An 18503-nucleotide genomic window follows, 5' to 3' on the forward strand; every position below is an offset into this window, starting at 1 on the left:
ATTTTATATACAAAATATATTATGTTGACGATAGAAATAAAAAAGGAAATTACTAAAAAAAGTCTTGTCTGTCTGTCTAGGAAAACTAACACTTTGACACATTAAATAAATTAATTTAATTTAATTGGTTTGATTTGATTGTTTGCATCAATCTTAAAATCGTGTTAGCCTTTGTATTCCGGTGTTTAATTGCCCCCTTTGTTCGGCACAAGCCGATTATCTCGTTTTGATCAGATATTGTCCCTACTTAACTAACAGCAAAGTGTCATAAACTACAGCAGGGACCTATACAAACAATAGGTCCCTGACCACAGGTGGTATATGAAAGTTTGGTCATTAATCACAATTGAAGATACCACCATGTCTTCTCTTTCTAGTAGTATTGAGCAGTTATTTGGGGTTGAGTAATATACCGCTAAAGTTCAACTGTTCAATTAGATATGCTACATATCGTAAAAAAATATAAAGTCATTTGTCCAGTATATATAATTAGAAAATGTACGCTGTGAAGATACTTGCCTGTTTACCGGTAATTTATAACAAAACGTATTTAATAATTGGTAAATGTACATATAATCATTAAACGTATTTAGCGGGTACCGGTTCATTAAAACTATGTCATTCCGTTTGAAGATTGAATGTTACGGCCATGCACAAACGACATCATGAAAACAAGAAATTACGTATGACTACCGGGGTAAATAATATTTACGAAAAATAAAAAGCAATATAGATATATATTATAAAATGTAAGATATTTGTCACTCATATACACTAGTTAAGAAATTTCAATATACATGAATTCACAGGTTAATTTGCATCATGTGAAGTTGTGTTTTTCAGTTGTATGTTACGATTCATCTATAGTGTTATTCACCCGAAAAACAAATCATCCAATTTAAAAGAAAATGAACATTTAAATACTGTCATGCACTTCGCTTTTAATAGGGTTTTGTTGTACAGTGTCAGATTTTAATGCACCCCTGTTCTTTCACTCATATTTTTTATCACACTTTCATACTCATATAATTGATAATTATAATAATATAATGGGGTGCATTATTATTTTTTGTAATTTTTGAAATCCTTCTGCAAGAAATAAAACGGCTAATGCATAGCTTTGTTTTGTGATATTGTCGGTGTTTAGTCTTCAGACCACCTTTACCTTGATGCTAGTGACTTACGAGTATATATTTTTTTATAGATAAGAATACATGTATTAATTAAACAATATTGACATTAAAAATGCAATATCTTTAATAGTATTTAGGTGTTATGATGTTGTTGTTAATGTTTTCGATATATTGACTAAACACGTGCCATTATCTATACGACATAATGTTTATCGTAACTGTACCCAGTGCTTTTGCCTACCAGCGCATCGCGCATGCGCGAAAATTCGGAATCAAAACAATAACAATGAATTGGTCTATAGAAAGATTCATCAGCTTTTAAACGATTTTTTATTTTTAGCCTACCTGAATTTTCGCAACAGTTTTTAGTTCCAATTCAATTGACGACAATTTGCTTCACTCTTATAATTTTATTTAATCTTTAGCCCATTCTGGACCGTCGAGAAAAATTCGTTCCCTTCATCATTCTTTGACAGACATCTTGGAAATACGACTACTTTGCGGTGAGGCCGCCTTTTTACGGCCAACTTTAGTGGTATCCTATATAGCAAAATAAAAGGATCCATTCTAGACTCCACGGTTGTCTTTGTATTTAGCGGATCCTACATTTAGTATTTCTAGAATATTCGTAGTTTTCTGCACATTCCCGGATAACGTTCGGATTGACGGATATGTACGAAGGAAGGAGCACGAAGTTCATTAGAGATCTAATACCTTTAAAAAATGTATCAGAACAAATTCTTCTTACTGTCTCCGTAGACACTCGTATATTTTCGGCCTAGACCGTCAAGTGAGGAACTTATTCTCGCATGAATATGCACACAATAATAAAAACTATGCCGTACCCAATGCTCAGGAATTTTACTTCAATAATATTTTTTACGCGTTTTATGACACTGTCATGTTATATAGTGATGTTCTGTATTCACAATGCGGGTTATTGAGAACTTCTTTGCAGGGACCTATTTGTTTGTATAGGTCCCTCTTCTTTGATAGCGCACGAATGACCGCCAAGTGGTAAATCGGACTTTTCCAAATTCATTCATTCGTGGTTGTTTTGGCAGCCAGCCAAGTCAGCTCATCTAAAATCAAAGCGCTGAAGGCACTGAAGATGTTCGCTATTGCATAATTTAACACGCAATTCATTTTTCAAAATCAATCGCAAGCTTGAAATGAACACACGCCATTCAACTTTAAAAAGTGTGTGTCATAGCGCACGGGTCGAGTTTTGTGTGCACTTTTTATCATCCTTATTATTTCATAGAAATAACTAAGACAAAATAAAAACAGCATGCTTTTTTGGAAGTTCTGAAAGCAAAGAAAGTATGATGAAAATGGTAATGAGAACTTAATATAAAGAAAATTTGCAGTCACCATCATATTAAAGGAATATTTTTTCTAATATCAAATGACTATCTCACCAAGAATATAAATTCATAATGAAAGTTCCGTGTACAAAACTTTTGATTTTTGACACCATATACAAATTCAAAATATACAATAATCTTCGTATCTTGTATATGGAGGAATAAAAGTATATAAACATTGCTGTTTATGCTTTACTTGTTACCCGAGCAGTTCACACGGTGTCAACAACGCTAACATAAACATAGGTATAGAGCACTAATGCGCTTTTAGGCGAAGCTGTTTCAGTTTTCATCTTAGTGACTTTAACATAACGCCAACAGACACGCATGAATATTTTCGAATATTTAATAAGCTGATTCGAGATACAACCTCTGAATTTTTGCTACATCACTGCGTATGTGCTCAATTCAAAGGATGTAGCACTGTTCAGTGTAAGGAATTCCGGACTACTCTCTGTATGCTCAAACGACACAAATTGTGGCCCTGTTACAATTACGCGTTACAATCCATCTCGCAGAATTTCAATTTCGCCTCCAAGATGAGAAAACAATCATTAGCGAAATAGTATAGTGTCACGATAAGAGAAAATCGTTTAATTATCATATCACAATGTTTGCCGTACTTGGTCAGCACGTCTGGAAATCATTCCTTAATGCGTCGATAGGCTGCCATTATTAACAAGTTTGCTATTTTGAATTCAATTTTTTGAATCAAAAAGCATTGTTTTTAAATGTGGGATTTTCAATTCGCAATGAGATTTGTAATGACCCTCGTCATGCAAAAATGGGTCTTATTCCATATGCGCCCATCATATAAATAGCCCACTCAGCTATCCCTCCTTCTGGTAAGGAGAAACATAACATAATGAGTGATTTTAAAGCGAACAGCGTCGCCTATGGCCTGACTGCGCAAGAGCACATGTTGGGTTTAACAAACGCTTGCCGAAACGCATAAGACCCATTTTCGCATGACGGCGCTATTGACGTGTGATTTAAATGTGACGAAAGAAAACTGCGTTTAAATCAAATATAAACATACGATATATTTCGATAATGAAGAAAGATACTCATAACAAGGCATATGAGGACACATATGAAGTGCTCTCCCGTAGTATATTTTTTATTTACTCACACTAATGTGTGGTTTGACAATGCTAACACACATTTCATGCGGTGAATATGCAGCTTACAAGTGAAAAACACAACACAATAGTTTAACTTTTGTTAAATTGTATTCAATTATTTAGAAAAGTAAATTGCTAACTTTATTTCAAAGTCGGCGTATACGCCGACTACATTTTTAAAAGACATGTATTGTTATAAATATATTTAATATAATATATTTAGTTGTTTTCGGTTTTAGCGATTATAAAGCATTTTCGAGGTTGCCTATAGTATGCCTGAGTAATTGATGAACTCATATCCAACTGTCAATGTATTGAGAACTGTGAATATAAACAAGCTAACCCTTCTACTAAGCTTCTACTATTGCGTTGCTAGCACCCGTAAATACAAAAGATCGCCGCTATGTGTTGAGAACCAAGAACGCTTTCCAGAAATACCCGATGTAGTAGCTTCAACGAGGTTATGAAACAGGTCATTCGTATTATTATTATAAATTATTTGTTATATTCGGGTTAAGCGATTATGATTTTTTTTAGTCTATCGTATCGCTGAAGTTATTGTTGAACTTATGTTCAACGTTTTATAAATTGAGAATATAAATAAGCGTCAACTTTTTCCCAAATCTCTCAATTTACGACCTGTACTACGTCATTGAGTTGTATGTGAGAGCGTAACCTATTGCGTTGTTATCGCCCGTAAACTTTCCTTTATCGACAGGCGCATCTATTAATAGCCTCATATCATGAATGCCAAAACACCCGCGAAAAAGAACCGCGTGACCAAATAGGACGCTAAACGCAAATACCATGCGACTACGACTTTAATTATGTAAGAACGCTCCGCAATTCCTCTGAAGCCGGGGCCTTGTGATTGCTTTTACGTAAAGAATTGACCTCTAACTGAAGTAAGCAAAGGAAACGCAGCACCTAATTGACCCATTCCTTCTATGTGCGAAGGCAGATTGAATTTTACTAATGTATGGTTTGCCTATTATAACACACATTATAATGCGGTAAATATGCGACTAAAAGTAAAAAACACTATAATTAAACTTTTGTTTTTAATTAAGTTATTTAGAAACCAAAATTCCAAACCTTATTTCAAAACAGCAAGACTACATTTTTTAGAGAATATTCTTGTTATATTTAAATGTTTTTTAACAGTTTCAGCGATAATGAATCATTTTTATGTTGTCTATCGTATCCCGGTAATAATTGTTGAACTCGTGGTCAACGTGTTATTAATTGAGACCTGTGAATATAAACAAGCGTAACCTTATACTAATGCGTAATTCTCACCCGGACTCCCCTTTGTTTATCGCCAGCCTCAGATTTATGAATGAGATAAGCGAAAATACTACGTCACGCAGACGCAGCAGAAAGTGGACTATTTTAATCATTCATAAACAATCTCCTCCGCGACACGTGCAATACGATCATTGTTATTTTTATTCTTTTCTATAAAACACCATTCGAAACTATTGCATTTAACACGATATTAATATAATGTTTCCATTTGTGAATAAACATAATTGGAGAACTCAAACCTCTTGCATAAATTATACAACTCTTTCTTCGCGCGTAGTGTAAGCGGGAATTGGGCTAATCATACCCAGGCCGTATCGACCTGAATTTTACATCAAGCACATTATACGGTCGCTAAAGCGACCATCTAAAAACCGTGTTGAATTCTATGGCCTAGGGGCTTCGCCCCAGGCCAAAAATAGGTTCCAGAAAATCGTCGTTTCAATATATCAAAACCGGTGTACCACACGGCTCTATACTTGGGCCTATTTTGTTTCTTATTTACATTAATGACACCCCATCCTTTGTCAAAAACTCAACAATTGATCTTTACGCAGACGATTCAACATAACACGTATCGGATTATAACATTCAAAATACTAGCATACACTTAAATTTGCAAAACGATTTGGGCAGTATAGCAACATGGCGTTCCTTTAATAACATGTCAATTCATCCAAACAAAACTAAATGTATGATTTTACCAAAAGCTCGTAGTTCTACTGACAATCTTAGACTTAATATTAATGGCATTATCCTTGAACACATCAAATTATTTTATTTAATAGGAGTTACGATTGATGAGCATCTTACATGGAAATCGCACATAAACAATGTATGTCGTTAACTTAACTTTAAACTGGCCTTATTAAAACGAATTAACTCTTCTATTAACTATGAAACAAAGAAACTATTTTACAACTCATATATATTAACCCTTTCAGTGCGGGAACCGAATTTTAAAGGCCTTTGCAAACAGTTTGGATCCAGATGAGACGCCACAGAACGTGGCGTCTCATCTGGATCCAAACTGTTTGCTATTCTGATAATATTTTTTCGATTTTTTTTTAGAAATGCTAATTTTAGAAATTCAGCAGACGACATTTTAGCAGAAGACAAATTTCCCAGCATGCAAAGTATTAAAGACTATAGATTATTGTCGCGCATTATGGTGTTCAGCTACACAGTCACACTTACGTAAAATACATTCGATACAAAAACGAGCTGCTAATATCATACTGAATAAACCATATTCATCTCCTTCAGCTCCCTTATTCGAAGAACTTGGTTGATTGACATTTAATAACAGATGTACTTTCCTAATTGGATCTATTGCTCATTAGTTTGTAATAGGCGCAATGCCCCCTTATTTGACTAATGTTATTCATATCTAAAATAACAATGTGTATGCACTTAGACCCACCACCCACACTGATATATCATCTATTCCGTTTAGAACAAATTATGGAAATCGAGCGTTTTCGTTTGAAGCACAAACCATTTGGCATTTCATTCCAACAAGCATCCAACAAGTGTCTTAGAATACTATATTTAAAATAAAATTTAAGGAATACCTACAAACAAAACATTGATATACATGCTCATTTTTTCTATGTAAGTACTTTGTTGTGATGTGTCTGGTGTGATTTATTTTTGAAGGATTGTTTTGTGTTTTTTTTTGTTTCATATTTTGCATATTTTGTATTATCATAATCATCATCATCATCGTCATCATCATCATCGTCGTCGTCGTTGTCTTCGTTGTCGTCCAAGTCGTCGGAATTGATAAGGAAGTTATAATGACATTTAACTGTATAGTTCTTTTTTCCCTTCTATGTTTGTATGCATGTTTAAAAATATATACTTGTGTTATGTTACTGAAGACCATATTGTAAAAATGAAATTATTTCTTCATGTGAATTCTTAATAAAATAAAGTTATTATTATTATCATTATTAATATTATGTCATATTTCACTATCCGCGATAAAATTTAAATCGTGAAAAGTTGAAAACGCTCCGGACGTCATTTGACGTAATCAAATACGACGCTGTCACCTAGGCAGAATAAAGACGTCGCCAATACATACAAAACTTTTTTCATAGGGCTTAGCCGGGCATTGAAAACAAGTACAGATATTATTTCGTTAGAGAATGTGAGTTCTTATGACACATTATAAGTATTATTAAAGAATAAGTCGAAATGATTTCAAACGCATTTTACCATATGTAATGTAGGGATAAAAACTACGCCAGTAAAGTGGTCTTATTCAAAATGATGCGAGATAATTCTAAATAATTATTAAAATGCTTTTTATGAAAATATCTTCGGAAAATTGAAATACGAATATTTTCTCTGTGTGTTACATATGTATAGACAGTAAGTCCTACAAAACAGCCGACAAGAAATTTCTACACTATTATAATGAATCAATGGTTTATCCAATTAGACATTGATTAACGAAAATCTATAGAAGATCTGGATCCTAAATTGTTTCTTCGAAGAGATGCTACAAAGCATCTTCGTGTTCTGAATTCATGTTGTATCAACGTGATTGTGTACTGGTTGTAGGTATTGGTTAAACGTTTTGGGCATTTAATATAATTTATTGGAACGTTAACTATCACCTGGAGCTTATTGATAACGGTATTTGTATACATCTCCATGTACCGATATGTTCATGTAAGAATATCCATATAATTTATTCGTGCGGATTCTTAGATGTTATATGTCATATTATTTTGCACAAACTTATTACTCAGTCATTACTTACGTATCATTCAAAGTTCTAAGATATTTTCTTTAAGTTGTTTTTAAGTTCATCAAAAATACTTATCATATCGTTTAATACGTAGTGAAATTATGTCAAGATTTTTTTTAATATATACATTCCACATGAAGCCAATGTTCATCAACCTCACGGTTACCTTACACTTTCTATCACTCATTTTTATCACACTAGCGTACTCATGCCATTGATAATTATTATTTTATAATTAGATGTATTATTATTGTAATTTATTGAAGCTTTTATGCAAAAAATAATACCGCTAATACATAATAGAGCTCTTTGTTGTGTCAAATTGCCGGTCTTTCAGTCTTCAGACAATCTTTACTTTGATACTTATGACGCATTGTTTTAAGATGCAAATAAATGTATTAATAAATTCTTTTTGCACTAAATATTATATTTTTGAAATATTATTTAGATGTTGTTTTTTCGGACCTTCTTTTCGATTCATTTACTAAACAAGTGTCGTTATCCATATGTTTTGCGCTACTATAACCCATGATTTTGCCTACCAATGCATTGCGCATGTGCAAAAATCAAAACAATAACAATGATCTGCTCTATACGTAAATTGTATACGTCCATTTTGACAAATGCGATTATTTTGAAGTTTTTAACCACAAACAAAATGGATTTCTACCTTGTAACAACCATATATATTCTAATTTGCATAGATAAAATATGTTTCTTATTTATAATTAAATTTTACTATGTCAAATAAGTTGTGTGGCTATAAGTAATTAACTGCAGACTCAGTCACTCTGTTTTAATATATTCACAAATGCCAAAATGGGGGTACGCGTGTGACCGTGCAAAACATAGCTTTACCTTTTAACATACAGGCCTTCAGCAAAGAACTTTGACCACAAGGCATCCCTGTGCCTTAATCTTTAATTTATTACATTTTATAACCAATTTGTGTTGCTTTGATTCATCAATATTATGTATTTAAAATGACATGAAAACATTTATAATAGAAAGGATTACCGGAATAAACCCCCTTCGGAAGAAACCCTCTTCCCTAAAAACGGAAGAAACCCCCTGTCTAGTTTTGCATAGGCGGAAAAAAACCCCTTCGAGTTTTCAGACAGGCGGAATAAACCCCCTTCGTGTTTTCAGAGAGGCGGAATAAACCCCCTTCCTAAGTGTTAAGTCTTTCCCGCAGAGGTAGTAAAAAACGCGTTAACACCAACTTACGGAAGTGTGTTTCGGATTTACAGTAAAGAAATGTACCGGCCCTTTGTTCACATGTTGTTAATGAAGTTGTTAATGATACACACTAAATATTCAATCTGTGAAACACAAACATCGTTATCGTGAAAATTGAATGGAGGTGCGAAAATCTGATTAAAGGAGTGTACCGGCCGTTTGTTCACAAGAAATATGTTAACATTTATGTACAAAGATCAAGCAAGCATATAATAGAAAACATTAAACAAATTGTTGTTGCAAAAAAGGACGCGCATTTAATGATAAAACAGGCATATATTTACATTTTTTTACAAAGATCTCAAACAAGCATACCCGGTATATTAAAAAGCAATAAACAATTTGTTGTTGAAAAAAGACACACATTTATTAACGATAAACAGGCATATGCAGTGCCCCAGATAATTATTTCGGTAATAGGGTTTTCACCCACTGATTTTGAAAAATAGGGTGATTTCATTCTTGGAATAGGGTGAAATGAGTTATAAGATGCATACAGTAAAACCATTGCTGCTTTACTTCTGTTGAAGCTGCACACAATTGTATTGATTCAATAAAACTGTAAACTAATATAATTAACTTTAATAAACTGATGTTTCATAACATCTTTAATCCTTAAAACTGTCAATAATATAAACTTTAAACTTAAAAAAAATCGATAACACAAATGATTCGGCACTTATTGACTCTTGCTTTCTTGGTTCGATAAAGTTAGCGATCGACACATATTTTGGCGCAACAATTGCGGACGTCTTTCTCTTAGACATTTTTATTACGCATCGTATTAGAAACTGAAAGTACAGACACTTTACAAATATTTGCACAATGAACGACGGATTAAGTCAGATTGAAAACGCATGTATGTCGTCGTAAATAATTTTGTCAGCCGCTTTATTTAACTATGAAATCTAGTCCGCAGAGCGTTTGAATAGCTTTGACTGTTTTATTGCCCCGTCATCCAGGCGCTTGCTGAATAAAAGCGTCGCCGCGTAACGAAAATAATCACAAAAAATACCGAAAATGAGCAAAGTTTTTTCGATCAAAGCTATTGTATCGTACGCATCAAATAAGACGAATGTGCGTAAAAGGCAAATCGGGTGCGTTTTCAATACGCATGATATTGTATTTCTTTGCGTTTTTAAACATTTTAATAGGGTGAAAGACGCAGATACGCAGCTTATCTGGGGCACTGGGCATATGTTTACAATTATTTACAAATATCAAATCATTCCCTAAAATCACACAATTATAGCCGAATGCTAATGTAATTAAACAAAACTGTTCATAACTTCACACGAGCCGCAAAAGCGCCGATCATGACACAACTTCTCATCATTATCTACAATAGCCGGTATATTAAAGGACCTTTTATAAACTTAAATGAAAGTGAGAAAATCTATTTCCAAACTGTTATGTGCTGAGTAAAGAGGTGTACCGGCCGTATGTTCACAAGTTGTTAATGATGAGATGCTCGTGTGAATTTGTCTTGCACTCGTTTCAGTGAGATTATACCATTTTATATGCGTTAACTTGTACTAGATTGATAAAAAATATCAAAAACACAAAATAAGCGCCCAGAGCCGATAGTGACGAAGATATTTCGTACATATTTTTCTTCAATAACCGAGTCATTCGTCTTTAAAAAAATGAATCATGCAATTATGCTTCCCGGGAACTTTCTGAAAATGAAAGTGAATTTCTGTAAACAATTACCGTGCGTTTGAACGTAACTAAATCGTCTGGAAGGGGGTTTGTTCCGCTATGGAAGGGGGTTTCTTCCGCCTATGCAAAACTAGCGAGGGGGTTTCTTCCGCCTATGCAAAACTTGCGAGGGGGTTTCTTCCGCGTATGCAAACAATGAAAGAGGGTTTCTTCCGCCCCGCCGTTTTTAGCGAAGGGGGTTTCTTCCGGAGGGGGTTTCTTCCGTACACCAATAGACCAATTCACGCGTGACGTCACGCGCACCTGCGTGTTTTTATCCGCGCCACTCTGGTAGGCAAAAGAAAGACACGATCAAAGGGGAGATATCGAGCATGATATTTATTGTCACGCTCTATATCTATATTAAATACATTATTTTATATATTTTGATATGTATACGATCATTTTTAGAGTTTAGATTTAAACATCCCAAAAGTTGTTGTACTGTACTAAAACAAATAAGAATGAAAACAAACAACAAATAGATCGATTCCATGCACACAACATATATTAACTTACCACTATGATAATCCATAATCCATCTGTTATTAAGTATGAACAATTGCTGCAACTAAAGAACAGGGTCTGAACTAATAACACTTTGTTTATGTGTTCAGGAATCTTTGAATATCAGATCAAATTTGTTTAATCGTATAACGTAATTTACCAGTTGTTCATCTTATGTACCCCAATATACATTTGATTTATTCATACTCGTGTTTGTTAAAATGTGTTTTCTGGCGCGTATCAATATCAACCACATGACTGTGATGTTGACGAGGTACATTGTGCAAGTCAACTAAAAAAAGTCTTCCAAAACATTGAACTAAATTTTGCAATTATATCATACTGTAATCTGACTATAGCTGATTACATCAATGCGCACATTATAAACTCGGTAGTATTATTGGCAAAATATTTTATTTTTAAATGCAAACAGGAAAAAAACAACACCATAAATTGATTTTCTTGTGTCCTTTTAATAATATAATTTAACAAGAGAATAAATCGCGACTACACAAAATAAATTACATATATTGTATATTCGTTGTGCGCTTTTTATGCTCAATGGGTACACCTACCATAAAAAAAAGTAAATATACTTTGTGACATAGTTTCACCTAGCTTAAAGCAACATGTATACACTTTTTCCCTTGTATATATATAAAATATAATATAATAAAATATATACTGAAATTGAAGCTGTTTATAACATATTTTTCACACCATCCATAGTCTTTATAGATGCTATGTACCATAACTTATATCGGGAAAAAAGACAACATATATACTACTTTTGTGTATTTTTAAACATAATATTTTATATACAAAATATATTATGTTGACGATAGAAATAAAAAAGGAAATTACTAAAAAAAGTCTTGTCTGTCTGTCTAGGAAAACTAACACTTTGACACATTAAATAAATTAATTTAATTTAATTGGTTTGATTTGATTGTTTGCATCAATCTTAAAATCGTGTTAGCCTTTGTATTCCGGTGTTTAATTGCCCCCTTTGTTCGGCACAAGCCGATTATCTCGTTTTGATCAGATATTGTCCCTACTTAACTAACAGCAAAGTGTCATAAACTACAGCAGGGACCTATACAAACAATAGGTCCCTGACCACAGGTGGTATATGAAAGTTTGGTCATTAATCACAATTGAAGATACCACCATGTCTTCTCTTTCTAGTAGTATTGAGCAGTTATTTGGGGTTGAGTAATATACCGCTAAAGTTCAACTGTTCAATTAGATATGCTACATATCGTAAAAAAATATAAAGTCATTTGTCCAGTATATATAATTAGAAAATGTACGCTGTGAAGATACTTGCCTGTTTACCGGTAATTTATAACAAAACGTATTTAATAATTGGTAAATGTACATATAATCATTAAACGTATTTAGCGGGTACCGGTTCATTAAAACTATGTCATTCCGTTTGAAGATTGAATGTTACGGCCATGCACAAACGACATCATGAAAACAAGAAATTACGTATGACTACCGGGGTAAATAATATTTACGAAAAATAAAAAGCAATATAGATATATATTATAAAATGTAAGATATTTGTCACTCATATACACTAGTTAAGAAATTTCAATATACATGAATTCACAGGTTAATTTGCATCATGTGAAGTTGTGTTTTTCAGTTGTATGTTACGATTCATCTATAGTGTTATTCACCCGAAAAACAAATCATCCAATTTAAAAGAAAATGAACATTTAAATACTGTCATGCACTTCGCTTTTAATAGGGTTTTGTTGTACAGTGTCAGATTTTAATGCACCCCTGTTCTTTCACTCATATTTTTTATCACACTTTCATACTCATATAATTGATAATTATAATAATATAATGGGGTGCATTATTATTTTTTGTAATTTTTGAAATCCTTCTGCAAGAAATAAAACGGCTAATGCATAGCTTTGTTTTGTGATATTGTCGGTGTTTAGTCTTCAGACCACCTTTACCTTGATGCTAGTGACTTACGAGTATATATTTTTTTTATAGATAAGAATACATGTATTAATTAAACAATATTGACATTAAAAATGCAATATCTTTAATAGTATTTAGGTGTTATGATGTTGTTGTTAATGTTTTCGATATATTGACTAAACACGTGCCATTATCTATACGACATAATGTTTATCGTAACTGTACCCAGTGCTTTTGCCTACCAGCGCATCGCGCATGCGCGAAAATTCGGAATCAAAACAATAACAATGAATTGGTCTATAGAAAGATTCATCAGCTTTTAAACGATTTTTTATTTTTAGCCTACCTGAATTTTCGCAACAGTTTTTAGTTCCAATTCAATTGACGACAATTTGCTTCACTCTTATAATTTTATTTAATCTTTAGCCCATTCTGGACCGTCGAGAAAAATTCGTTCCCTTCATCATTCTTTGACAGACATCTTGGAAATACGACTACTTTGCGGTGAGGCCGCCTTTTTACGGCCAACTTTAGTGGTATCCTATATAGCAAAATAAAAGGATCCATTCTAGACTCCACGGTTGTCTTTGTATTTAGCGGATCCTACATTTAGTATTTCTAGAATATTCGTAGTTTTCTGCACATTCCCGGATAACGTTCGGATTGACGGATATGTACGAAGGAAGGAGCACGAAGTTCATTAGAGATCTAATACCTTTAAAAAATGTATCAGAACAAATTCTTCTTACTGTCTCCGTAGACACTCGTATATTTTCGGCCTAGACCGTCAAGTGAGGAACTTATTCTCGCATGAATATGCACACAATAATAAAAACTATGCCGTACCCAATGCTCAGGAATTTTACTTCAATAATATTTTTTACGCGTTTTATGACACTGTCATGTTATATAGTGATGTTCTGTATTCACAATGCGGGTTATTGAGAACTTCTTTGCAGGGACCTATTTGTTTGTATAGGTCCCTCTTCTTTGATAGCGCACGAATGACCGCCAAGTGGTAAATCGGACTTTTCCAAATTCATTCATTCGTGGTTGTTTTGGCAGCCAGCCAAGTCAGCTCATCTAAAATCAAAGCGCTGAAGGCACTGAAGATGTTCGCTATTGCATAATTTAACACGCAATTCATTTTTCAAAATCAATCGCAAGCTTGAAATGAACACACGCCATTCAACTTTAAAAAGTGTGTGTCATAGCGCACGGGTCGAGTTTTGTGTGCACTTTTTATCATCCTTATTATTTCATAGAAATAACTAAGACAAAATAAAAACAGCATGCTTTTTTGGAAGTTCTGAAAGCAAAGAAAGTATGATGAAAATGGTAATGAGAACTTAATATAAAGAAAATTTGCAGTCACCATCATATTAAAGGAATATTTTTTCTAATATCAAATGACTATCTCACCAAGAATATAAATTCATAATGAAAGTTCCGTGTACAAAACTTTTGATTTTTGACACCATATACAAATTCAAAATATACAATAATCTTCGTATCTTGTATATGGAGGAATAAAAGTATATAAACATTGCTGTTTATGCTTTACTTGTTACCCGAGCAGTTCACACGGTGTCAACAACGCTAACATAAACATAGGTATAGAGCACTAATGCGCTTTTAGGCGAAGCTGTTTCAGTTTTCATCTTAGTGACTTTAACATAACGCCAACAGACACGCATGAATATTTTCGAATATTTAATAAGCTGATTCGAGATACAACCTCTGAATTTTTGCTACATCACTGCGTATGTGCTCAATTCAAAGGATGTAGCACTGTTCAGTGTAAGGAATTCCGGACTACTCTCTGTATGCTCAAACGACACAAATTGTGGCCCTGTTACAATTACGCGTTACAATCCATCTCGCAGAATTTCAATTTCGCCTCCAAGATGAGAAAACAATCATTAGCGAAATAGTATAGTGTCACGATAAGAGAAAATCGTTTAATTATCATATCACAATGTTTGCCGTACTTGGTCAGCACGTCTGGAAATCATTCCTTAATGCGTCGATAGGCTGCCATTATTAACAAGTTTGCTATTTTGAATTCAATTTTTTGAATCAAAAAGCATTGTTTTTAAATGTGGGATTTTCAATTCGCAATGAGATTTGTAATGACCCTCGTCATGCAAAAATGGGTCTTATTCCATATGCGCCCATCATATAAATAGCCCACTCAGCTATCCCTCCTTCTGGTAAGGAGAAACATAACATAATGAGTGATTTTAAAGCGAACAGCGTCGCCTATGGCCTGACTGCGCAAGAGCACATGTTGGGTTTAACAAACGCTTGCCGAAACGCATAAGACCCATTTTCGCATGACGGCGCTATTGACGTGTGATTTAAATGTGACGAAAGAAAACTGCGTTTAAATCAAATATAAACATACGATATATTTCGATAATGAAGAAAGATACTCATAACAAGGCATATGAGGACACATATGAAGTGCTCTCCCGTAGTATATTTTTTATTTACTCACACTAATGTGTGGTTTGACAATGCTAACACACATTTCATGCGGTGAATATGCAGCTTACAAGTGAAAAACACAACACAATAGTTTAACTTTTGTTAAATTGTATTCAATTATTTAGAAAAGTAAATTGCTAACTTTATTTCAAAGTCGGCGTATACGCCGACTACATTTTTAAAAGACATGTATTGTTATAAATATATTTAATATAATATATTTAGTTGTTTTCGGTTTTAGCGATTATAAAGCATTTTCGAGGTTGCCAATAGTATGCCTGAGTAATTGATGAACTCATATCCAACTGTCAATGTATTGAGAACTGTGAATATAAACAAGCTAACCCTTCTACTAAGCTTCTACTATTGCGTTGCTAGCACCCGTAAATACAAAAGATCGCCGCTATGTGTTGAGAACCAAGAACGCTTTCCAGAAATACCCGATGTAGTAGCTTCAACGAGGTTATGAAACAGGTCATTCGTATTATTATTATAAATTATTTGTTATATTCGGGTTAAGCGATTATGATTTTTTTTAGTCTATCGTATCGCTGAAGTTATTGTTGAACTTATGTTCAACGTTTTATAAATTGAGAATATAAATAAGCGTCAACTTTTTCCCAAATCTCTCAATTTACGACCTGTACTACGTCATTGAGTTGTATGTGAGAGCGTAACCTATTGCGTTGTTATCGCCCGTAAACTTTCCTTTATCGACAGGCGCATCTATTAATAGCCTCATATCATGAATGCCAAAACACCCGCGAAAAAGAACCGCGTGACCAAATAGGACGCTAAACGCAAATACCATGCGACTACGACTTTAATTATGTAAGAACGCTCCGCAATTCCTCTGAAGCCGGGGCCTTGTGATTGCTTTTACGTAAAGAATTGACCTCTAACTGAAGTAAGCAAAGGAAACGCAGCACCTAATTGACCCATTCCTTCTATGTGCGAAGGCAGATTGAATTTTACTAATGTATGGTTTGCCTATTATAACACACATTATAATGCGGTAAATATGCGACTAAAAGTAAAAAACACTATAATTAAACTTTTGTTTTTAATTAAGTTATTTAGAAACCAAAATTCCAAACCTTATTTCAAAACAGCAAGACTACATTTTTTAGAGAATATTCTTGTTATATTTAAATGTTTTTTAACAGTTTCAGCGATAATGAATCATTTTTATGTTGTCTATCGTATCCCGGTAATAATTGTTGAACTCGTGGTCAACGTGTTATTAATTGAGACCTGTGAATATAAACAAGCGTAACCTTATACTAATGCGTAATTCTCACCCGGACTCCCCTTTGTTTATCGCCAGCCTCAGATTTATGAATGAGATAAGCGAAAATACTACGTCACGCAGACGCAGCAGAAAGTGGACTATTTTAATCATTCATAAACAATCTCCTCCGCGACACGTGCAATACGATCATTGTTATTTTTATTCTTTTCTATAAAACACCATTCGAAACTATTGCATTTAACACGATATTAATATAATGTTTCCATTTGTGAATAAACATAATTGGAGAACTCAAACCTCTTGCATAAATTATACAACTCTTTCTTCGCGCGTAGTGTAAGCGGGAATTGGGCTAATCATACCCAGGCCGTATCGACCTGAATTTTACATCAAGCACATTATACGGTCGCTAAAGCGACCATCTAAAAACCGTGTTGAATTCTATGGCCTAGGGGCTTCGCCCCAGGCCAAAAATAGGTTCCAGAAAATCGTCGTTTCAATATATCAAAACCGGTGTACCACACGGCTCTATACTTGGGCCTATTTTGTTTCTTATTTACATTAATGACACCCCATCCTTTGTCAAAAACTCAACAATTGATCTTTACGCAGACGATTCAACATAACACGTATCGGATTATAACATTCAAAATACTAGCATACACTTAAATTTGCAAAACGATTTGGGCAGTATAGCAACATGGCGTTCCTTTAATAACATGTCAATTCATCCAAACAAAACTAAATGTATGATTTTACCAAAAGCTCGTAGTTCTACTGACAATCTTAGACTTAATATTAATGGCATTATCCTTGAACACATCAAATTATTTTATTTAATAGGAGTTACGATTGATGAGCATCTTACATGGAAATCGCACATAAACAATGTATGTCGTTAACTTAACTTTAAACTGGCCTTATTAAAACGAATTAACTCTTCTATTAACTATGAAACAAAGAAACTATTTTACAACTCATATATATTAACCCTTTCAGTGCGGGAACCGAATTTTAAAGGCCTTTGCAAACAGTTTGGATCCAGATGAGACGCCACAGAACGTGGCGTCTCATCTGGATCCAAACTGTTTGCTATTCTGATAATATTTTTTCGATTTTTTTTTAGAAATGCTAATTTTAGAAATTCAGCAGACGACATTTTAGCAGAAGACAAATTTCCCAGCATGCAAAGTATTAAAGACTATAGATTATTGTCGCGCATTATGGTGTTCAGCTACACAGTCACACTTACGTAAAATACATTCGATACAAAAACGAGCTGCTAATATCATACTGAATAAACCATATTCATCTCCTTCAGCTCCCTTATTCGAAGAACTTGGTTGATTGACATTTAATAACAGATGTACTTTCCTAATTGGATCTATTGCTCATTAGTTTGTAATAGGCGCAATGCCCCCTTATTTGACTAATGTTATTCATATCTAAAATAACAATGTGTATGCACTTAGACCCACCACCCACACTGATATATCATCTATTCCGTTTAGAACAAATTATGGAAATCGAGCGTTTTCGTTTGAAGCACAAACCATTTGGCATTTCATTCCAACAAGCATCCAACAAGTGTCTTAGAATACTATATTTAAAATAAAATTTAAGGAATACCTACAAACAAAACATTGATATACATGCTCATTTTTTCTATGTAAGTACTTT

At 33.7% G+C, this 18503-nt stretch overlaps 1 protein-coding gene across 1 annotated transcript in view; it reads left to right on the forward strand.

Moving 5' to 3' along the window:
* Positions 1–6968: 6968 nt before the first annotated feature.
* LOC127880905 (sperm-tail PG-rich repeat-containing protein 2-like) overlaps positions 6969–18503 on the forward strand; it is a 39335-nt gene continuing 27800 nt past the window's right edge. The window contains exon 1 of the mRNA XM_052428400.1: positions 6969–7084. The gene's annotated coding sequence lies outside the window, so the exon portion shown is untranslated. The remainder of the gene's footprint in view (positions 7085–18503) is intronic.

Source organism: Dreissena polymorpha, chromosome 5 (genome assembly GCF_020536995.1).
Source record: "Dreissena polymorpha isolate Duluth1 chromosome 5, UMN_Dpol_1.0, whole genome shotgun sequence".
In the NCBI taxonomy this organism is placed as follows: Eukaryota; Metazoa; Mollusca; class Bivalvia; order Myida; family Dreissenidae; genus Dreissena; species Dreissena polymorpha.